General features: G+C 36.4%; 1 protein-coding gene across 4 annotated transcripts in view; it reads left to right on the top strand.

The window, feature by feature from the left end:
- Window positions 1-24,424, top strand: part of LOC125657049 (general transcription factor 3C polypeptide 1-like) — a 172,641-nt gene that overhangs the window by 106,852 nt on the left and 41,365 nt on the right. For 2 of the 4 annotated variants that reach the window (XM_056145469.1, XM_056145468.1), the window contains exon 40: window positions 6,787-6,827. The exons of the other annotated variants lie outside the window; for them this stretch is intronic. The gene's annotated coding sequence lies outside the window, so the exon portion shown is untranslated. The remainder of the gene's footprint in view (window positions 1-6,786; window positions 6,828-24,424) is intronic. 4 annotated transcript variants of the gene reach the window in all.

Genomic DNA, 24,424 nt, shown 5'->3' with positions numbered 1-24,424 from the left:
GGTCTCGTCCGAAGGACCGCCTCATTTAGTCGCGTCTTACGACAAGCAAGGAGCACTAAGGACTTTTTCCAACTCGGATCCCCACGGGACAAAAGGGAGATAGGGCTTTAATATTTCCCATGTAGATTCCTTATGACCAGGTCTTTCATTTTGACCTAGTGACCTTGACCTTCGACTTAGACTTACTCTTTAAAATTTTCAACCTTAGCTATAATTGATTTTAACCAAGGGGGTATGCTAAGTAGAGCCACGCATCACGGCGAACTACATCGTCTTCTGACAAAGCTTCTTACATGTATATACATGTAGCTCTCAAGTTTCCCGTAATACATTATTTTAAAAATCTAATTTGGAGGAAAAGACAAGACATTCTTAGCACACACACTTGCTAGATTTTCTAGCGAACTTCAACAGGAATGTGTCCACCATTGGAGATAGCTGAGGCCAAGCAAATCACAAGGAAAAAGAATGCGTGCTACAGACGGTCGATAGACTGAATGAAAACAAACGTAAAAATAGATATCTACCACTTAGTATTTCTGTATTTATTTTACATCCTTTGGATAATTTTTCACTCATTTTTCGACATCGTGTCTCCCGTATGACGGTGATTTGTCGTATATTAGAACCCATAGTACCTGGCACTCACGACCGTAGCGGTGACGGCGTTTTTTAATCATCGCCTATTTACAAAATATCTTACGACAAAGATCAAAATTTACAAACACTGCAATTTCCTTATTTTTTATCTCTTGTAGACTTTCTTAATTAATATGTAAAGTACATCCATGGTTTACAAAAAGTTGAATACATACTTATGATCTTGTGATCGGTATTTGATTATAAGACATCGGTTTTAATATCTCGTTGTAAAGACCTGCGACCGTCACTTCTAGAATACAAAGGTCCATGCTGCTAAAAAAAAAAAAAAAAAAAGAAACATGATTTCCTATGAAAAATAGTGGTTTCCAGAGTCATAGCACTGGTATACATTTATTTCAAAGTTCCAAACTCCTACATGCGTGATGACGCAATTAGATTAACGTGTCGTAACATCCAGCGCCTGATAACTGTAAAGCTGAAGGCGATTTTCACATTCTGCCTGGCATATAACAACCATGCAGGTCGGCTTTGCCGGACAACTTCATCTAAAGCATCCTTCATCAAAATAAACAAGTGCCTTTGTTTGTTTTCATGTAACGGTGTGGATATAATTTTTGCAACATATAGGCCCAATATACTTGGATGATAAACATATCGTGTCCATAATACACTTTTGGTGTCTAAGCCAGTTTATCTTAGAAAGAAGTTCGAACGGAATTATGTCGGATTGGGGGGGGGGGGTCTTTTCTTTTTAGCTCACCTGAACCGAAGGTTCAAGTGAGCTTTTCTGATCGCTTTTTGTCCGTCGTCTGTCTGTCTGTTAAACTTTTCACATTTTCGACTTCTTCTCCAGAACCACTGGGCCAATTTCAACCAAACATGGCCAAAAGCATCCTTGGGTGAAGGGCTTTCAAGTTTGTTCAAATGAAGGTCCATGTCCCTTTCAAAGGGGAGATAATCACAAAAATGCAAAAATAGGGTGGGGTCATTTAAAAATCATCTTCTCAAAAACCACTGGGCCAGAAGAGCTGAAATTTACCTGAAAGCTTCCTGACATATTGCAGAGTCAAGTTTGTTCAAATCATGGCCCCCGGTGGTAGGATGGGGCCACAAGGGGGATCAAAGTTTTACATACAAATATATAGGGAAAAACTTTAAAAATCTTCTTCTCAAGAACCACTAAGCCAGAAAAGCTGAGATTTACATGAAAGCTTCCTGACATAATGCAGATTCAAGTTTGTTCAAATCATGGGCCCCTGGGGTTGGATGGGGCCACAATAGGGGATCAAAGTTTTACATACAAATATATAGGAAAAATCTTTAAAAATCTTCTCAAGAACCACTGAGCCAGAAAAGCTGATTTTTACATGAAAACTTTCTGACATAGTGCAGATTCAAGTTTGTTCAAATCATGGCCCCCGGGGATAGGATGGGGCCCCAAGAGGGGATCAAAGTTTTGCACACAAATATATAGGGAAAAACTTTAAAAATCTTCTTCTCAAGAACCACTAAGCCAGAAAAGCTGAGATTTACATGAAAGCTTCCTGACATAATGCAGATTCAAGTTTGTTCAAATCATGGGCCCCTGGGGTTGGATGGGGCCACAATAGGGGATCAAAGTTTTACGTACAAATATATAGGAAAAATCTTCTTCTCAAGAACCACTGAGCCAGAAAAGCTGATTTTTACATGAAAACTTTCTGACATAGTGCAGATTCATGTTTGTTCAAATCATGGCCCCCGGGGTTAGGATGGGGCCACAAGGGGGATCAAAGTTTTACATACAAATATATAGTTAAAATCTTTTTCTCAATAACCACTGAGTTAGAAAACCTGATATTTACAAGAAAACTTTCTGACATAATGCAGATTCAAGTTTGTTCAAATCATGGCCCCCGGGGGGTAGGATGGGACCACAAGTGGGGGGGGGGTTCAAAGTTTTACATACAAATATAGGAAAAAGCTTTAAAAATCTTCTTCTCAAGAACCATTGGGCCAAAGAAATTGACATTTACATGAAAGCTTTCTGACATAGTGTAGATTTTAGTTTGCAAAGGGTAGTTTTGGGCCATAATAGGGACTAAGGTTTTACATGCAAATATATATGGAAAGATATGGGCCAAGGTGACTCAGGTGAGCGATGTGGCCCATGGGCCTCTTGTTTTGTTTTGTATTTTTATCACCTTTTTTAACGATTAAGAATTCCGACAAAAATCAAAGTAGAATGTGAATTAAAGAACCCTCACTCAAATGTGTGGTACTTCACATTTAGCTGGTGACGTTTCTATGAGTGAACAATTCTCGCGAGATCCGGATATTGCGAAAATTTGGACAACCCCACAAAGTTCAAAGTAATGTATGGGAATGGTTTTAGCGATGCCCTATCACTGACCGCGATTGACTGCGACAATTGACTCCATGAAAGGAATGAAAATGCATGAAAGATTTGAGACATTTGAGAATTGCCCCATTATCATCTACATGCATTTTCGGAACAATGGAAACGTTGGTGTTAATGAGTTCAATATTCCCAAAGCGTTGTCTTATTTTGTTCTCATACGCACAAGTCATACAAATATTTTGACAAGGATTTTGTATGGTTTGTATGTGAGAGAATTTGTGAAGAATGCGTTGTGCATAGTTCGTACAGGAATTCGTGTGATTTTAACGCTGATAATATCACAACGTTCCAATCATATACATTGATAAAATAGTTTTATCACACCTAAGTTCTATTTATAGGAGATACATGTATATTGGTGTTGTCGTTTTAGACAGTTCTGGTTAATTATAAAACTGAAAAAAGTTATAAAAACACACTGAGAATAGTAAGTTTTAGAGTTTCTTTTCACTAAAGACTGTCCAATGTCAGTGGGATGGGTTTAGGCAGAGTTCGTTGCACGTGTAATACCCGATGTGATTATGTACAAGTACAAATACTGTATATTCTATTACAATTGAAAACTTATGCTGGGCCAGCGTGCAAATCATTGCCGACTAATTCCGTGTTGCTGGTTATCATTTTGAATATGCTTGATTTGGTGATTTTGATTAAATTTGATGTAGAATAATTCCGCCAAGATTATGGATTCTTCTTGACTACCAACAAGTGATTATCTGGCGTCGTGGTTTCGGGGGTTGTGAGAAGGACCGTGTCCTAGCATGTGCTTGTTGTGAGGTTTTAAAAGCCTCATCACTCAATATGCATCTGCCTGAAGAATTTCACGCCTAAGTTAAAAGATCACGGCCATCAGTGCTGATGATTTCTCCGATAGCCAAATAATTTTCCAGATGGGAGAAACATTTTTTTTGGTTTCCCGATCAATATATCAAAGGTTTTGTCCCCTTTCTAGACGGCTTCAATAAGCCCCGTATTACGTCTTGTTTACCGCATCTTCTGACAATGTTCATTTTCTTGTTTTTGGTTACACGGTGGCCATAGTTGAGGGTGATTTGTTTCACTTAGTTCTCGGGGGGTTCACACAGCACCACGTACAATGCCTTACGCTGGAGAGATCTCTGAGTTTGGTAATTTGTAGCAGGATGCCTGCTGATCTGTTGTGCACATAAACAGTGAGTATATCGGTTTATTGTAGACTGATAAGACCTGGGCTGTCGGTAGATAGGTAATCTAACATTTAATTGATTTGTTGTATGTGGAGACGTCACCACTGCCGATGAAAGGCTGCAAAATTTCGGCCTATGCACGGCGCTTACGGCTTTGAGCAGGGAGGGATCTTTATCGTGCCTCGCCTGCTGTGATAAGGGGCCTCGGTTTTTACGGTCTCATCCGAAGGACCGCCCCATATAGTCGCCTCTTACGGCAATCAAGGGGGTATTGAGGACCTATTCTAACCTGGATCCCCAAGGGACAATAATTAATAGAAGTTGAATAGTATATCCGGAGGCGTATAATGGAGTGGTTATAGACATGTCTGTATCAGACCATGTGAATTTGTCACGTATGTTTATGAGCATATCGTTTAGCCATGTATCTTTACAGGCGTATGTATATAGACATATTTGTATGGACATGTATTTTTACAGGCGTATGTATATAGACATGTTTGTATGGACATGGCTTTACATGTTTAGAGAGTCGTGCGTATATATTTACATTCCCAATACTTTTACCTTCGATATCTTTACAAATTTTCACATTGTGATAAACTTTTCTTGATGAACGCGTTGCAGTTGACTACCTGATAAATACATGAACATTACGTCTATTTTTAATTAATGGTGGGGAATTCTGACAGAAATAAAAGTAGGAGTTAAAGTAAATATGTCAGAAATTAATTTCATTTGCAACGCTTCACGCCGGCCTGAAACGTCACAGTCCATGCCTACGTGTATTTTCAAAGCAATACTTTATTTCTTAATTAATAAACTTGTTTAATTGAGGATCAATTCTAATCTGGATCCCCACGGGACTGAAAGTAGGAAAAAGTCATAGCTGATTAATTTAAAGCCCAAATGTATACGAATTGATAAATGTTATTCAGTTTAAGAAGCGTCGTAGTATTTGTTGACATTTTTAAGGAGGTACTCTACATCGTCATAATGGCTGACTTCCTTTTAAAACGTGGATGAAAATTTACTAGATATCAGCAATTTTTGTCTATTCATTTCAAATATTATTATCTAGTTTAGTAGCTTGGTAGGTTAACACGTCGACTGCTGCACAGTAGATCGCGGGTTCGAGTTCAGCAGGGGTTTTAATTTTTTCCCAGATTGCTTTCTACTAAAACTTCATTTTTTGACTAATTAAAGTAAATTTGAAAGTTTTCAATTTGAAAATATTGTACATATTCTCCACTTTTCATTCACATCCATTTTCTCTGGTGTATCATTCATCCTGAACCTACAAAGTATTATGTAGACATCATGGGGACTTGCTTGTTTTATGTGTAGCGTATTGAAGAATGTAATCGAAAACTCACCACGATTAAACACCATAATCAGCTGGAATCACTGACATTACGGCTGACGTCGGTAGTGACTGCCCTGTCGGGATTTTAAGACTCTGTTTCTTAAAATGTCCACCGAAGTACCTATTCGGACATTTTTATGGAGAGGGAAAATGTCGGAAAGTTACTTTGAAGAAAGTCAAATCCAAGCATTTCAGTTTACTTGTAGGAAGTATGATGCATAAACTTTAGCTAAGCTTACGTATTTTATGACCACGTGATCGCTGACAATCCTACAGCCATGTCTCCTCTATTTTTTCATTACCATTCATTTATTTTTTTCATTAAAACATTTTTAAAAAACTTGGTTTGATATGAAAATCGTTGAATTGATATGAATGCAAACTTTTAAATACTGAAATCTTCTCAGATCATTTTCAACGATTTTTTTAATCAGTTGAACTCTTAGGTGAATGTAAATTTTAGTGCTATGAACTATGATTCTTTGAGGAAAAGAAATTTAGTATGTACTTTTGGTATTTGGTAGGAAATTAAGTAACAAATAAAACCCAGCTTGAATTTCTGCATTTAGCAGAAATTATCTCACATAAATTAGACCAATGATTTCTTCGAAGTGTATTTTAAAAATTAAGAAAACATAAAACCTTGCATATTTTTCGATAAAAGATGAAGGAAAAAATATAAAATGCTGACAGGCTTACTGTCGTCCTCCGTTGATCTGTGAATGACGTCACTTTGATATTTAAAGAGAGATTGTTGAACTGCATCGCAGTGCGAGTCCACAGTTACAGAACTTAGCTTACTGTACGTATCTGTACAGCGTGTATACACGTACTCCCGGAGTCCCACTGACGGCTCTGACATTTCACGTGAAGGTACAAACTAGAATTTCAACATAAAACATTGTTTTAATTAGTAAAGTTGTACCTACTGTGATTTTCTTTCTCTTTGTACGAAAATTAATGTTGAGGGTTTAATTACGAGTGGTTTAAAACGAAGAACATTTTATGAATTAGTTCACGAAATTGGAGTCATTGTTAAGGAGAAAATATTGTAAATTTTATTCTATTTTTAACATTATAGTTGTAAAAACGAATTGCACATTTGAATAGATTGGTAGGCAATATGGAGCCAGTCGGCGATCGTTTAACATTGGTACTGAGGATGGGGAATCTGTAGCCAACCTTGGCGTGTACATAGAGCTTTAGCGAGTATTTATTTTATTAATTGGCGTGATTATTGGTTTTCACAGATTCGGACCACGTGGTGTGGATGGAAATAGATGCAATTCTGGTAAGTAATATTAATCTGATATAGATCTCATATCCACTTATTTTATTGATCAATTATAAAGAGATGTTTAAAATTAATTACTTTTTTCCGTAGATAGGTTATCATATACATGCACTTTCTTTATCAAACCTAGATATCATTTCTTAACGAGTTTATAACCTACAATTATGTAAGAGTTGAAATTAGGTATGAATCAGCGATGCTTTGTCGTGCGAATATACACATACGGTCAGAGAATATGTTAAATATCTTTTTACAATATCTGATTATGGATGTTTTGTTTTACTCATGTTAGTTACGTTTGAGTTTTTCTTCTGCTTATACCACAAATTTAACTCACGCAAAATGTGTAAAGATATCAGAGACAAAAATAGTGCAAAATTAATGTAAATATAATAATTTACTACAACAAATTAATTGTTCTATCGCTGATGAGGATTTGGCGTGAATCGTAAAAGTAGACATAGACATCACAAGTTCATCTTCTGCATTAAAATCATCACGGTAAAAGTCTCACCTGCATGGTGGCAAACTGACGGCTTCATAGCTCATCGTGAATGATTGATAGTTCGACACCAACAAAACATATCTCGTGCAGTTTGACGATACTCCTGATGAAGAATGAAACTAATTGAGTATATTCAACCTGCTTTGTGAGTGTATCTGAGAGAGAGAGAGAGAGAGAGAGAGAGAGAGAGGTTTAAGAGGGTTTTTGACCGGTTATAAATGCAGCGTGTTTTTCAAGCACATACATGTATTCGTACCAGGCAGAAAAAAACCGTCTTCTGCAGTACTCAAAATTGTTTGGATAAATTTCCGTTGTGTACAGTGCTATCAGACACTTAAACTGTGTGGATAATTTCTCATTCTGTAAAGTCACACTGAAATACACTTAACATGTCGGATAATTTTCCATTGTATAGTTATACTGAAAGACGCGAAAATTATCTAAATAATTTTCTGTTGTAAAATGCTGTAAGACACTCAAAACTGTCTGGATAATTTTCGACATTCAAACTGTCCGAATAATTTTCCATTGTGTATAGTCATACTGTAATATATTTAAACTTTCAGGATAATTTTCCGACATTCAAACTGTCATGATAATTGCCTATTGTGTAAAGTCATGATGTAAGGCACTCAAACTATCTGGATAATTTTCCATTGTGCAAAGTCATACTGTACGACATTCAAACTTTCAGGATAATTTTCCGACATTCAGGCTGTCAGGATAATTGCCTATTGTGTAAAGCCATGCTGTAAAGCACTGTCTGGATAATTTTCCATTGTGTAAAGTCATACTGTACGACATCCAAACTGTCAGGATAATTTTCCATCGTGTAAAATCACACTGAAAGACAACGAACATCTGACCTGAAGATCGACAATTAATGAAAAGCTGGTTGCAACCCTAATTAGGCCACGGTGACTTAATTTGGTATCCCAGTGCTTATACTTTTAGAGTCCGTGACTGTCTCATTATCTTGCACATGGGGGATGTTAGGGAGTAACAAATGTTTCATTTAATGCCTTTTGGGGTGAATTACTATTTGATAATGTTACAACAAGAACCATCATACCGAGGATCTGGTATTTTTGCAGAGATTTGTGAATTTTAAAGTGCACTATATATACATGTAACATATTCCATTTTGTCTAGATTGCAAAGGATAAATAAATGTTGCATTGTTTAGTGAGTGTGGTAGATATTAATGATAGCTCCAATCATGGTTTAGCTTATGCGCATTGTTATAAAATTGAGTTCCTAGTCTTTAGAGAGAGAGAGAGGGGGGGTTGCTCACGACGAGCTCATCGTTGAGAATCTCTTATTTGTTGTGTAAATAATGTTTGGGGTATGTTATTGTTTACAAAGTTTTCAAAATAAAAATGGATGTCGATCTAAGTTCATTATACATGTACATGTATATTCCACATTTCAAGTATTCTTTAGGTAAACTGTCATTTAAAAGGTAAATCTGTGACTGCAAAATTAAAATACTGTAAATTACAAAGCTATCCTTTCATTGCTTGTTTGTAAACATTTAAAGACTCGCGTCTTTGAGAAATCCCTTTAAAAATGTAAAAGAAGTTTGATTGTGTGATACATTTCATTTTCATGTTATTTTTGTAAATAGATGTAGCAGAATAGTAGTGTTTTAATTTCCTTATTAAACAATGGTGTTCATTTTGTTGTGAACGGTACAAAAAAATCTATTTTTCAATACATATAGTATAAAAATTTCAAAATAGTGAAGAAAAAAAACCCAACTGTGAATAGTACCTAATACATGTGTAGTCCATGGCGTTAATTCTGATTCTACAATTAGCTACCTCTTCCCCTAAAATGCAATCTGTTTCGCTAGAATTCTTTCACTAATAATCTTTTCTTACAAAACAAAGGTTATTATTTTTTCGGCTGAGTAAATCATGAATTATTGCCGCACAGCATGAAATGAGTTTGGCAAAAGTCGTACCGGCATCCCCCTCCTTCTATCCTAATTTACATAATTCAGTCCTAAAACCTTTCCTCGACAACCTTTATCACTTTATATTCGATCTTCTGGGTGTTTTTTTTATTGCAATTATACGTACATCTGTACATGTATGTAATTATGGAAATCAAATCGATAACACGGTGCGACGTGTCTAGGTGGGCGTGATGAAGATTAACTTCAAATTTAATATTTCTTGTTTTGTCTGAGGTATTCTGATATATTTACAAATCTTTGAACATGAAGTTGTATCTTTTGATGTGTCGTCATTTCTTTTGTGTTGCTCTGTATACGCGTATAATACTACATGTAGATTGGTAGACTTTATATAATTGTTTTCATATTCCTATTTATTTCTGGATTTGTATGCCCGTTAATACTTTAGAAATACAAATTCTAAAGGCTTTTGTTAGTCCTCTACCGGCGAAGCCAAAGGACACTTCATGTAGTTTACACCTCGTCCGTCTGTTCCTCTGTCGTCTGACCCCCCTGTCCGTCCGTCACAGACTTGTCATCAGGCTTTGATTAAGGGAGCTGAATTGTGATTTAGAAATCATGTGATTCACTAATGTATAATTAGAGATCACGTGATTCACTATATACATGTATACTAATAGATCATGTGATTCACTAATATATTTAGAGATCACGTGATTCACTATTATAAATGTATATTAATAGATCAAGTGATTCACTGGTGTTATAATAGTGAACTGATTTTTACGAGAGATATGGGACTTTATTCCGAATGTTTCCACTATACTTTAACTTACTAGGTATTTAACTTGAATAGTGGCTACCTGATGAGCAGGAACACATCATGCTTCACTTTGTTACGGACTACTTAACAGAATAGGTTCAGGAATGAATTAACTCCTTCAGTTTTTATTTTTGGCTTCTTCTTTTTTTTTGCTGGTTTAAGAAGTTGAAATTTGATATATAATTTATTGATATTTGTTCACAAATCAAGTTTAAATTTCGTCACATTGGACTTTTGTTTACGAGATTTATGGGATTTTGGTTTTTTAAAAAAAGGAAAAAAAGGGAATTTTCTGGACCTTTTTCTACTACGGTTAACTTTAGAATCTAAAATTTGGTATTTTTATGCGATTGCTGATTAAGTAGATGGTGGTATTAAGGTAGAGTGATTTCCATGTGTGTTTACAAAGAGTGTAATTATGTAGTGAGTTTCATGTGTGTTTACAAAGAATGTAATCATGTAGTGAATTGCATGTGTGTTTACAGAGAGTGTAATCATGTAGTGAGTTTCGCCGTGATGGTATTGAGGTAGGGCATTCGCCCCGCATGCGGAAGGTCAGGGTTCGAATCCAAACCGCATATGACCTACGTCGTTAAAACAGGTAGTGACAGTTTCATTGCCAAACGCTCGGCATCAGTAGTGAATGTCAAGGGTCCTCGGAGATGACCTTAAAAACGGAGGTCCCGTGTCACAGTAGGTGTGGCACGCTAAAGATCCCTCCCTGCTCAATGGCCTTAAGCGCCGAGCATAGGCCTAAATTTTACAGCCCTTCACCAGTCTTGGTGACGTCTCCATATGAGTGAAAAATTCTCGAGAGGGATGTTAAACAAGATACACTCAATCAAACTATCATCACAATTGAATTATTCTAACATAAAATGTAAAACTTAGTCTCAATCATAGGCGCCTGGGTCAAGGATATTGTTCTATAACCTATATGTAAACAATGGAGGAAATTCGAACCACGAATAAATATTTCTCCCTGATCTATGGTGTCTCTTTATACATTTTTTCATGTTCCTGGAAGCTTAAATACACGTGTCATTATCACAGAACACTAATTTATCCACGTTTTAAAAAATGTCTTATCCCACTGATTCATAATATATAACGTTATATATTATGAATCAGTGGGATAAGACATTTTTTAAAAAGTGGATAAATTAGTGTTCTGTGATAATGACACGTGTATTTAAGCTTCCAGGAACATGAAAAAATGTATAAAGAGACACCATAGATCAGGGAGAAATATTTATTCGTGGTTCGAATTTCATCCATTGTTTACATATAAGTTATAGAAAAATATCTTTGACCCAGGCGCCTATGGTCTCAATGTTTACTGAATTAATTCTTGTTTTCTGTCTAGGTCTTCGTATTTTAAGCTCACCGGGGAGAATGTCCGGAAAACTATTGATATGATTGCAGCGGCAGCGTTGGGGGTAGATTTTTAAGGAAAATAAAACTTTAATATTGGCTAGTACAATGTATATCTTTTGAACCAAGGGGAATAGGGCTTTGCTACTTCACAGAGAGATATATCATGACGAATCATTTCTTTTACTATCAAGGATTTTCACCATAAAATTATGACCCAGGGCCTACTTTTCAAAATGTTTATTCACATCATCTTTTTACAAGAGATCAAAGTAATATTTTTATCGTATTAGAAATATTCCTTTGCCTTGGACTTCTAGTAGAATGACCCTCTTTCATTGGATAAAACGTGTCACGTGATTGAAGTATAACTTTCCTTAGACAGGAACATGAAGTCCGAAACGTGTTTTAATGTTTAAGTATATAGATTGAATGTAAACTGTTCCTGGGCTCTAGAAACGCGGGTAGAATTAAGTTGTGACTCCGGACGATGTTAGGCAGAGGGGAAAACGCCGATCTATATAATATGCTTCAGTGTACATAATACAACACAACAGTAGAACCCCAGACTGAGGAGACGGACAAAACGTTGTCTGATGCGACGCTAGAGATCTGTTCGTTGTTTTCACTGAAAAGGTGAAGATAACGAACAATGATCAATCCCATAACTCCTATAAAGGTGAAGATAACGAACAGTGATCAATCTCATAACTCCTATAAAGGTGAAGATAACGAACAGTGATCAATCTCATAACTCCTATAAAGGTGAAGATAACGAACAGTGACCAATCTCATAACTCCTATCAAGGTGAAGATAACGAACAGTGATCAATCTCATAACTCCTATAAAGGTGAAGATAACGAACAGTGATCAATCTCATAACTCCTATAAAGGTGAAGATAACGAACAGTGATCAATCTCATAACTCCTGTAAAGGTGAAGATATGGAACACCGATTAATCCCACGAACAGTGATCAATCTCATAACTCCTATAAAGGTGAAGATAACGAACAGTAACCAATCCCATAACTCCTATAAAGGTGAAGATAACGAACAGTGACCAATCTCATAACTCCTATAAAGGTGAAGATAACGAACAGTGATCAATCTCATAACTCCTATAAAGGTGAAGATAACGAACAGTGATCAATCTCATAACTCCTATAAAGGTGAAGATAACGTACAGTGATCAATCTCATAACCCCTATAAGGAAAGGTGAAGATAGCGAACAGTGATCAATCTCATAACTCCTATAAAATACAGAGTTGGACAAACTCGGACCCCCTGGACCAGGTGCCTAGGAGGAGTAAGCATCCCCTGTCCACCGGTCACGCCCAACAAGAGCCATATATTTCGATATATTGATTATATTGATATGCCATAAATTGATTAAAATGCTATATATATATATATATATTGATTATGCATAAAATTATTCGCGCAGAATATTACATAAACGACATAACGTACATGTAAGGTCGATACGGGACGTGTATTTAATGATATGCAATACGTACAGATCGCTTGTTTACTTTGTTTGCTATTTATATGCATGTATGTAATTATTTTGGTAGATTTTATTTAAAAATTACTTTGGACGTATTATGGCCTTAGGGTGCACAAACTTGTTTATGTTCCGGAACTCGAGCATTGACTACTTAATTAAATGCCAGTTAGATATCGGGCATCACCCCGCAGTGCAATATTCTCCACATATATATGGTTATAATGGATACTGTTTCATCCTGCCCAGAATGATAATAATAGTGATATCAAACATCGGAGAATCATCGAATTTCTCATTAAACAGAAATGTATCAGTATTTCGACTCGTCATTTCCTCGGGGTTTAATTGATTTGCTAACTGTAAACTCGACTATTCACCATTATTTTACTCTAAAACGTGTCTCTATATTTTTATCTACCGTATTTATGAAAGAAAAGTTAGTGTACATATGTTCAGTACCTTTTAGACATATATTCGTCAATGTCTGTGGATTTTTGTTTGTTTATTAACATGGTCAGTACTTTTCAGTATTCGTAAGTATCTGTATATTGTTTGATACTATGTTCAGTATTTTTCAGTATCTGGATAGTGTTCAATGTTTTGTTCAGTACTTTTCAGTATTCGTCAGTACCTGATAGTGTTTAGTGTTGTGTTCAGTACTTTTCAGTATTCGTCAGTACCTGATAGTGTTTAGTGCTGTGTTCAGTAATTTTCAGTATTCGTCAGTACCTGATAGTGTTTAGTGCTGTGTTCAGTACTTTTCAGTATTCGTCAGTACCTGATAGTGTTTAGTGCTGTGTTCAGTACTTTTCAGTATTTGTCAGTTATCTGTGGATTGTTGTATGTTGGGTGCGGACTTTCTTCGTGTTCAGTGATCTTATGAACAGGTACATTATGTTGTTCAATGGGTACATTGATCCTTTGGTGAGACTGTTTCATAAAGCTTGTGATGATTTAACTGCTCCAGAAACTTTATTCTTCCATCCCCGGTGTGTGTCGTACATCTTTGTTTTATTTTGTTTTTTGACAAGGGGATTTGTTTAGCCCCCAACATGATGTGGTACCATTGTTCTGTACTAGTAGACTGACACAAGACGGGTCCACATTGTCGCACAACGACCTTGAAGAACTGTTGTTACATGTGCTTCTATGTATTGTATATCGGAAGGATAACTCGTTAGTTACCTATGTTTAATGCGCCCCGATTCACCTCCCCAGTCTGCGATCAGTAGCTGTTACCCCAGTCTGTGACCAGTAGCTGTTACCCCAGTCTGTGATCAGTAGATGTTACCCCAGTCGGTGATCAGTAGCTGTTACCCCAATCTGTGATCAGTAGCTGTTACCCCAGTCTGTGATCAGTAGATGTTACCCCAGTCTGTGATCAGTAGCTGTTACCCCAGTCTGTGATCAGTAGATGTTACCCCAGTCTGTGATCAGTAGCTGTTACCCCAGTCTGTGATCAGTAGCTGTTACCCCAGTCTGTGATCAGTAGCTGTTACCCCAGTCTGTGATCAGTAGTTGTTACCCCAGTCTGTGATCAGTAGCTGTTACCCCAGTCTGCGATCAGTAGCTGTTACCCCAGTCTGCGATTAGTAGCTGTTACCCCAGTCTGTGATCAGTAGATGTTACCCCAGTCTGTGATCAGTAGCTGTTACCCCAGTCTGTGATCAGTAGCTGTTACCCCAGTCTGTGATCAGTAGCTGTTACCCTAGTCTGTGATCAGTACATGTAGCTGTTAGATCAGTAGCTGTTACCCCAGTCTGTGATCAGTAGCTGTTACCCCAGTCTGTAGTTATGAATGCACAATCATTGCTAATATGACCGATAACATAAGGAAATGTAATCGGAAAATTGGTTTCCTTTGTAGTTTTTATCTAACTGACTGTTAATTTTGTTCCTTTTTTAGCTCACCTGAGCTAAAAGCTCAAGTGAGCTATTCTGATCACCCGTATTCCGGCGTCCGTCCGTCTATCTGTCCGTCTGTAAACTTTTAACATTGTTGACTTCTTCTCAAAAACCACTGGGCCAATTTCAACCAAAGTTGACACAAAACATTCTTAGGTAAAGGGAATTCTAAAGTGTTAAAATAAAGGACCAGACCACCTTCCAAGGGGAGATAATCAAGAAAAGGTAAAAATAGAGTAGGGTCATTAAAAAATCTTCTTCTCAAGAACCACTGGGCCAGAAAAGACGAAATTTATAGATAAGCTTTATTAGGTAGTGCAGATTCTAAATTGTTAAAATCATGGCCCTCGGGTGTTGGATGGGGCCACAATAGGGGATCATAGTTTTACATACAAATATATAGGAAAAATCTTTAAAAATCTTCTTCTCAAGAACCACTGAGCCAGAAAAGCTGAGATTTATATGAAAGCTTCCTGATATAGTGCAGATTCTAAATTGTTAAAATCATGGTCCCCGGGGATCGGATGGGGTCACAATAGGGGATCAAAGTTTTACATACAAATATATAGGAAAAATCTTAAAATCTTCTTCTCAAGAACCACTGAGCCAGAAAAGCTGAGATTTATATGAAAGCTTCCTGACATAATGCAGATTCTAAATTGTTAAAATCATGGCCCCCTGGGGTAGGATGGGGCCACAATAGGGGATCAAAGTTTTACATACAAATATATAGGGAAAATCTTTAAAAATGTTCTTCTCAAGAACCATTGGGCCAAAGAAGTTCACATTTACATGAAAGCTTTCTGACATAGTGTAGATTCAAGTTTGCAAAAACCATGGCCTCCAGAGGTAGGTTTGGGGCCATAATAGGGACTACGGTTTTACATGCAAATATATATGGAAAGTCTTCTGATATGGATTAAGGTGACTCAGGTGAGCGATGTGGCCCATGGGCCTCTTGTTTTTTTATTCTTCTGTTCGATATGGATCCAACCATTACGTGATGAAACCGGCTGTTAAGTTCCCCGGGCTCTATATGGGATTTGTGAAATCCCCCGAGCTTTATATGGGATTTGTCAAGTTCTCCGGGTTCTATATGGGATTTGTAAAGTTCCCTGGAATCTATATAGGATTTGTAAAGTACCCCTGGCTCTATATGGGATTTGTCAAATTCCTCGGGCTCTGAGATATGTAAACTTCCCTGGACTCTGTGAGATATGTAAACTTCCCTGGACTCTGTGAGATATGTAAAGTTCCCTGGACTCTGTGAGATTTGTAAAGTTCGCCGGGATCTATATAGGATTTGTAAAGTCCCCTGAGCTCTATATGGAATTTTTAAAGTCTCCCGGGCCCTTGAAGGAATTTGTCAAGTTCCCCGGGATCTATATGGGATTTGTTTGTAAAATTCTCCCGCTTTGTGAAATTTATGAAGTCCCTAGGGCTCTATGTGGGCTTTGACAACGTGAAGGAAATTCACTGCCCCTTGATGCAAGGCTAATTGAATTCTTTGTCTAGTATTGAAAAAGTAATCAAATAATTATCGATACCCTGTCTGTTTATTTTTATGCCCCCGAGATCGAAGATCCGGGGGGGGGGGGGGGGGGGACATATTGTTTTTGTCCTGTCTGTCATTCTGTAATTCTGTCATTCTGTCTGAAACTTTAACCTTGCTAATAACTTTTGAACAGTAAGTGATAGAGCTTTAATATTTCACATGAGTATTCCTTGTGACAAGACCTTACCGTGGGTACCAACATTTTTGACCCCGTGACCTTGACGTTTGACCTACTTTTTGAAAAGTTTAACCTTGCTAATAACTTTTGAACAATAAGTGATATAGCTTTGATATTTCACATGAGTATTCCTTGTGACAAGACCTTTTCGTGGGTACATGTACCAACATTTTTGACCCCATGACCTTGACGTTTGACCTACTCTTTGAAAACTTTAACCTTGCAAATACCTTTTGAACAGTAAGTGATAGAGCTTTCATATTTCACTTGAGTATTCCTTGTGACAAGACCTTTCCGTTGGTATTGAACCTTTTGACCTTGACATTTGACCTACTTTAATTTTTTTTTTTACATTGGTCATAACTTCTAAATGGTAAATATTAGAGCTTTCATATTGTACATGAACATTTCTTTTGACAAGATCTTTCTACTGGTACCAAGATATTTGCCCTTGTGACCTCGGCCATCTTCGGAATTGGCCATTATCGGGGGCATTTGTGTTTCACAAACACATCTTGTTCTTCTTGCAACAGACACTTGAATATCACACATACTGATTCCATCATAACAGCGTTAGATATGGATTTACTTAGAGCCACTACTCATTCTAGTTTCGGTGAAACTGAGGGCGCTTATCATTAATATTGTTTAACAAAATATTTAGCCTTCACGACCTTAATGACGTAGGTACTCGTGGTTTACTTTCCTGATATAGCCACGGAAGCTGGTAAGTTCCCGGGTAGAGAATTGATATTAATGTAACTGGCGGTTGTCACTTAATTTAACCAATGGCCGCTACTTCATTTAGATGACTGCAAATTAAAAATAATTTACGATTCATCGCCGAGTTAATGGTTTACATATATATATATATATATATATATATATATATATATATATATATATATATATATATAACACGAAGTGAGATTAGTACGCAGTCACGTTGCATCGTTCTTCATAGTGAGGGGGCGCAGCCGGAAGAAATACTGCCTTCTAATATTCTTGACCAGCAGAAAATGAAACCTAAAAAAAAAATCTTTTGCCCAAACTTTATATTCTTCCTTCAATCCATCAGTTCATTCAAGCTCACATTCTTACCACGCATTACTTCCACCAAAAGAGTGGAATGAGGGCCAGTCCTCTAATGTATCTTACTTTGCATGTGAAATTAACGGACTGTTCGTGTAAAAGTAACGGATATTAACTTTGTCAAAAAGTGGAGGGGGAAGCAGTCCTCGGGTTTTATGTGCCTATTACGTTGATATATTTAGTGCACATTAATGTTTTATCGTGCGTACATCTACCTGTTGACATTTGTGAAGTCATATCATGAATATTCATATAACTTTGTAAATTGACAGCAATTTCGATAAACATGAATGGTCTTATTGTAAAACACATACGTAATGCAACTTGATGGTATTGAGGTTACGGGAGTTGCACCTTTTTTTATTTTGGAGAGAGAGAGAGGGGGGGGGGGGTCAGTTGAATAACTGGCGGCCGTTAGATAAATTCAGTGGCGCTTGCCAATTAATTGATATTAGTTCAATACTATGGTAACTACCGCTACATTCGTATCTCAAAGTCAAGTTTAATTTAAATGCCCACGTTCCACTTTATCCTCCGTGTCATTATTTCATTTCCTGGTCCTACATACTAGTATTCCAGAAACAGTGTCTGCGCGTGCGAAAATCCCATGTACATGTAGCACTCACTGATTGGCTGCTTGGTTTAAAAAAAGTGAGTTTAGATTACCACGCTATGACATTCTTTCAATGTGTTTGGTCAATTAGCACAAAAGTAAAACCTGTTTCATGGAAATCTATGAGAAGCTTTACACCCCCCCCCCCCCCCCCCCCTCCGAGCACTTTCGACCGAGCGAAGTGACTCACTGCTATTAGAACGATAGTAATTTTAAACATGCTGCCTAACATTTCTAAAGAGCTCACGTGCATATTCATACAATTGTACAGTATTGGTCTACTCATTCCCAGAGTGTCCACGTGCATACTCATGCACTTGTACATGATCTGCTAATTCCAAGAGTGCATACGTGCATATCCACATCTACCCATTCTACGAAACGAAGAACTGAAACATGAAGATGAAATTACTTTGTATGCATGCTTGTGGAAAGTCGAAAAGTAGTTTTATTTGGAATATTCTTACAGATCGAAATCATTTATAGAAATAAATTGCAAATCACATGCACCTTTTCACACCAGTACCATTCAAAGTAATTCATTTAAAAAAGTCTCTCTGAGTAGATTTTTTCCGGCTCCGAGTTGTATGGAGATCTCGTCGATTTCATCGACCCTCAGGCTGTTTACTTGGTCATCCGAAGACTGCTCTGCTGGTCAGTAGCAACCATAATGAAATAATTGTAAGGGGCGATGTAATAGAAAAATGCTTACAACCCGATTTATCTAAAAGTAGTAGTTTTCCAGTGAGCGGAGCAACATTAAAAGGAGGGCCTCAGACGCTATTTATAAGCGGTTCTTTGTGAATGATAATGTTGGCTTTATACATGTAGAAAAATGAACAATAATCATGTGTCGCTAAGTTAATGATATGAGTGTAAACTTTTATATGAAATTCTATATTGAACCTCCCCGTGACCTCAGGCTAATAAGACATGCGCATTTTGGCGCTATTTGGTCGTTTTGCTATTGTACAGTAGTTGTTATTTCGAATTTTCTTAATGATTTTAAAATCTGATAATTTTACTGCAAAAGAATACATATTAAAGTGATGGTAGGCTAGACATACATTTTTTTAAAAAATATTCCTTATTTAGATAAATGTTTGCCGGTACGCAATTTGTTATTTCAATTTATCTCGCCTATAAGTACTGGTTTGTATTTCAACAGGTGTGGACCATTTAAATCATGTCGAGAAACATCCACAAAGTATACTCCGCTTGTTTGTTGGGGGTCTGTGTTTGTGGTGGTTTTTTTTTTTTTTTTTTTTTTTTTTTTTTTTTTTTGACATATTAAGTAATTTTCTATGGAAAACTTCTATGAAACTGTAAAATTATATACAACAAAATATTGTAAAGTTGGCCCTTTTAGTCTTTGCAGCAAATCTTGGCAACTGACGACGTGTGAATTTCAAAATTGTAGTAACGTTTAAGGAATTAGACTCCGGCAGTAGAGACGAATGCATGTCGTAGAAAGTTCAGAAGTACTGATGTACTCTGTAAATCCCTCCTGAATTATCTTATTTGTGTTGTGGACATGTTTTATAATGAACGGTATACAAAGTGGGCTATTCTGGGGAGTGTGTATCTGTCTACTGAAGTCAAAAGTTCTCGTTCATGACAATGTGTTATATGAGAAAAACGCTCATCTTTTTTATTTGGAAGTAAGGGGTGCCGTGTGGTTTTCGTTTGGCTCTTGGGATAGATGTCTCACGATACTTCTGTCAAATTCAAAACGCCAGTCGATGCATCTCACTCTACGGTCTGCTTTCAGTACGAGCAATAATGAAAATGTCGTGTGTATTTCGGACATGAAATAAGCTTCTTGAAAATTAATTAAGACAGAGCAACATCAGACAATCAAAGGTATAAAGCAACATCAGACAATCAAAGGTATTTGGTTTTCAATGATAATGAGACCGGTGGTCAGTGAACTCTGCTGTCCACATCTTCTATCTATATGAACAAAATAATTTATAACCCCCCCCCCCCCTCTTTAGACGGGACGTAGTATAAAACAGCGATGTCTGTACGTCCGTCTGTCTGTCCGAGATTTTGTGTTTCTAATTTCATTTCACTGTCGCATATCAAGCCGAAACTTACGATGTAGCTTTTTTGTGGGTCACTCTAGATCATGTTGCAATTTTGATAAATTTTGACTTCTATTGAAGGATTTGACCCTTTAATTGATAAGGCCGGTACATAATTCGTCCGGTTAGTTCCTCCCACAGTTTTCAAGTGAGGACCTTATAATTTGACAGAGTGTTTGTATTAGTATTGAACACATGTAATTTTCTAAAAAACAATTGCAGAAAATCAAAATTCTTGCCACATGCACATCATCAATACCCATACAAACACTTTGATTGATTGATTGTATATTGTTTAATGTCCCTCTCGAGAATCTTTCACTCATATGGAGACGTCTACAAAATAAGAATGTCCTCGCTTGTTTGACGGACACAGCATGTACCCTCTATGTAATATTTCCTCTCTATGTCATGTTTCTTTCGCTGTATTTGTTATATCCCTGGTGGTCATTTTAAATGCTCTACTCCTAATATTTTCCCTAAGGAAAAATGGAACTTAATTTCTCTTTCTTTTATGATCCGATACCCCCTACCGTATTCTTAATCATTATATGTCGTATTACGCCGGTGTTATTATGTAAAAACTTCCATAAATGTCTAAACAGTGGAAGAATGATTGAAATAACAATCAATATGCTGAAAATTCGGTCTACCTTGCATCATAATAAGTTTGCTGATGCTTATTATAGTTCTGCTATGCAAGCAAACAAAATTATTTGATGTATTATGATTATGCTACAAATTAAGACAAAATACGAAATGAATCAAAAGTATGATAATATATCTGCTCTTATGGAATTTCAAAATTTCTTTAGTATCAAAAGAATATGACCTTGAAATGACCTTGACACAAAAAGAAGAATGACGACAGCCATTTTTCTGCTTCTCAAAAGACTGAATACATTCTATTGTTGTTGCATCTCAACGCGTCCAATTTACAGGAGAAGAATTCACTCTGAAGACGCGATGCACGGATAATGACAGAGACATGAAAAACAAAACGCAAAACATTCGTGGTTTAATTTTCCTTCCAGACTTATGATACTGAAGAAGCGGACGTCTGTCGTACGACAGGATTACACGTGTAGCGTGGCGGTGCTTCACGTTAGTTATGTGTGAAGAAGTTATCTTTTATCTTGTTTTCGTTGGAAAAAAGGGAGTAAAAAAAAAAAGGATTTTTAACGACAGATGATGACGATAGTGATAAGATGTTGTCAAATTCTCATTTCTAAAAATAGGGATTTCAATCGTTTTCTTAATTCCGAAAGATTACTGGTGATATTATTATAGATTATGTGTTTCATATATTTTCATTATTATACTATAAATGCTTATGAGAAGGTTTTTTTTTTTTTTACAGGTAACAAATCAATATGGTCTGTTTCCAATTTTTCTCTCCCCAATTTGACAAACACGTCATACATTTTACACTATATTAATGAAAATGTTCACGGACAAATTTCCTACTTGGCTTTTTTTTCCTAATCAATTTTATAAAGCAGTTAGAAATCCTTTGGGAAATTTTTACCATTTGTGACAAATTTCTGTCAAATTTTCCCCCGGTTAAATGACTCCCAAGACAGTAGCAAAAACCTGTTTCTTGTATGATTTCATCTGGTCAGTTTTGGAAAGTAGTAAACGTCGCAGAGATGCGGTATATATGGACACATTCTCCTCATCAAACATCGATTGAAGGCTCTCTCTCTTATATTTTCTTATGCATAGTGTGTTTTTCACTGACTGCAGACTGGCCTGAAGCAGATGTTGTAGAGCCTTCAGTGTGAATAGGAAGGCTATAATAGGTAGGATGATGAGCTTCTATACACTGTAATCAGTGTTAATATGGAGGAAATCAGAGAGTAAGGTGGGTGACTAGTGTTTGTGGTTTAGTTAAATTGGTGTTTCCATTGTTTCTGTCAAAACTGTCTTAACATTTATTTTATTCAATGAAAACGTTAGTCCTTGATAACCTTGAAAGTGTTCCGTTTTGAGTATGCCATTTCAAAAAACGAATTATGCATATTTCCTGTCATTTTCATATTCAAAACTCTGTTTACCAGACTGAATCTCCTTCTTATAGATCTTGTAGATTTCTCAAGAAATAATAATAAAAAAAAAAACAACCCCAGACTTGATAAGAAAGTAAATATTCGCGCTGATTATTTTTCCCGCTGAAGCGTGAAGAACAATATAGCTTCGATATTCACCCAGCATATATTATTGTTTCAGTATATATAAAAAAAAAGCTTCATGCAAGTTCAGCCACATCCTATAGCATACGATGTATATGATTATGAGACTGATATTGGTTTTTTGCATCTGAAAGTACTAACTTTGTCAGATACTATAATTGTTAGTCACGGTATGTACGTAATAACTTCTGTAGTACTATTTTTGTTACCTGTACATTTGTATACTTTAGCTTAATACTGGCGGACTTTAAAGCTCGATCAAGGTATTATATCATTTGACAGGTTGCATAAGGATATACTATAAAGTAACAAGGTTCTGAATCTGCTTGTGACACTAACAGTAGAAATGCACTTTAGATGTCAGATAATCGATTAAAGCAGCTTTTAATTTTATATAAATTTCTTTAAAAAGATGTTACATATTGCATATGATGAAGCATTGTTTTTACGGTGAAAGTGCTCGTGAGGGCATTTCTTTCTTTTTCCAAGATTTCTTCATGAAATGCACCAAAATATACTAGTTTTAAAAAATTCAGCTTTATAAGAAAATTTCTGCCGATTCTGGAACAGTGGACTGGAGTTTCATGATATATAAAAAAAGAGAAAATTCTGAAGTTCCTAAATTAGTCTCCATGCAAATGACATTGGAAGTCCATAGATACTGCGTGTACCTCTTCTATTGAGATATGCGTGCCAAGTTTTATGAAAACGCAATAGTAACATATAACATACTCTAGCCGTTAATACGTGTCCGAATATGACAGAGGAAATTCGAACAATTAGGACGATTTTGTGGTTACGTGAAATGCCATTTGTGATTCTAAAAGACATGTGATTTAATACTTTTTATTTGATTTAGATATTTCATGAAAATGCTAAATCTATGCATTATATAATCTATTCTGTTAACTTCCTGTATTCAGACTCAAAACTCGAGTACTTCACTTTCTTTGTTTGAAGGTTTCACATTGCTTTCTGTGTTTGAAGATTTCACATTGTTGTGGAAATGATGTTTGGTTTCGATTATTATTCATTGTAGAGTAATATGCAATATGTCTGAGCTTTTAGATATAATGAGACCGCAAAAACCGAGGTCCCGTGTCACAGCAGGTGTGGCACGATAAAGATCCCTCCCTGCTCAAAGGCCGTAAGCGCCGAACATAGGCTTAAAATCAACCATATGAGTGAAAGATTCTCAATCGGGACGGTAAACACTACTGAGCCAACCAGCATTATTTCGGTATCGGTCTCTTTTTCTTCTCTACTTCTTTTTCTCTTTCTTTCTCTTGTTTCTCTCCCCTCTATATTCTTTTTGTCTTTCTTTCTCTCGTTTCTCTCCCCTCTATATTCTTTTTCTCTTTCTTTCTCTCGTTTGTCTCCCCTCTATTCTTTTTCTCTTTCTTTCTCCTGTTTCTCTTCCCTCTATATTCTTTTTCTCTTTCTTTCTCTTGTTTCTCCCCCTCTATATTTTTTTCTCTTTCTTTCTCTCCCCTCTATATTCTTTTTCTCTCTTTCTCCTCAGCTCTATTTTGTCACTTATCTAATTTTTTCTTTCTATTCTCTCTTCTTTTTCCTCTTCTCTCTCTCTCCCAGGAATGAATATATTGTTTGCATGATAAATATCGAATACAGAAGTAATGAAATTATGAGACAAAACTTTTCGTGTGTGGATATTATACAATTATTGCATGATAGTGAGGGAGATATGAAGATTTATTCACCCAAGAAAAATCATATTCCCCGAGGGCAAGGCCCGAGGGGAATATGATTTTTCTTGGGTGAATAAATCTGGGTGAATAAATCTTCATATTTCTCTCGCTATCATGCAATACATTGTTT

The sequence above is a fragment of the Ostrea edulis genome, chromosome 7, assembly GCF_947568905.1.
Source record: "Ostrea edulis chromosome 7, xbOstEdul1.1, whole genome shotgun sequence".
Lineage (NCBI taxonomy): Eukaryota > Metazoa > Mollusca > Bivalvia > Ostreida > Ostreidae > Ostrea > Ostrea edulis.
This window is presented reverse-complemented; position numbering and strand designations above follow the sequence as displayed.